The sequence below is a fragment of the Haliaeetus leucocephalus genome, unplaced genomic scaffold (genome assembly GCF_000737465.1).
Source record: "Haliaeetus leucocephalus isolate CR32 unplaced genomic scaffold, Haliaeetus_leucocephalus-4.0 Scaffold284, whole genome shotgun sequence".
Classification (NCBI taxonomy): Eukaryota; Metazoa; Chordata; class Aves; order Accipitriformes; family Accipitridae; genus Haliaeetus; species Haliaeetus leucocephalus.
In genome coordinates, this window is record NW_010972720.1 from 6,703,164 (window position 1) to 6,703,631 (window position 468).

Genomic DNA, 468 nt, shown 5'->3' on the forward strand with positions numbered 1-468 from the left:
CAACCCGCCGCCCTCTCCCCACTCACACGCACTCCCCCCCCCGCCGCCCCTTCCCAAATGCGACGGCGGAATCGGGCTCGGCCCCGGCCGCTGCAGCCCGACCTTTTGTTTTTAAACCGATGCGCATCTCCCCGCCAGCCCCGCCGCCCCGCAACGCGAAAACAGCGGCAATGCGAATGAAAAAAAAATAAAATAAAAAATAAAAAAATAATAAAAAATTTAAAAAAAGGAAAAAAATTAAAAATTACCTTGCCGGCCCGTTTTCGCGGCCCTTATATAATTCCTCAAGGTTACCGCCGTTGCCAGGGGACGCGAAATGGAAATGAAAACGGGCGCTGAATAATCGCGGGAGCAAAACTAAAAGTTAACTGCCTCCGCCCGGGCGGAGAAAGGTCCAGATCGAAAGCAAAACAAGGAGAGGAAGCGGCGAGGCCGCTGGCGCTTGGAAATCCCCCCGCCTCTCCGCCG

General features: G+C 54.5%; 1 protein-coding gene across 3 annotated transcripts in view; it reads right to left on the bottom strand.

Annotated features, from left to right (window-relative positions):
- The window catches only part of IRF2 (interferon regulatory factor 2), a 42,365-nt gene extending 41,912 nt beyond the window's left edge, over positions 1-453 (bottom strand). For 2 of the 3 annotated variants that reach the window (XM_010569995.1, XM_010569998.1), the window contains exon 1: positions 249-453. The gene's annotated coding sequence lies outside the window, so the exon portion shown is untranslated. Of the gene's footprint in view, positions 1-28; positions 79-248 lie in introns of those variants that run through there. The other variant, XM_010569997.1, reaches the window with a different exon arrangement.
- Between the last annotated feature and the right edge of the window lie 15 nt (positions 454-468).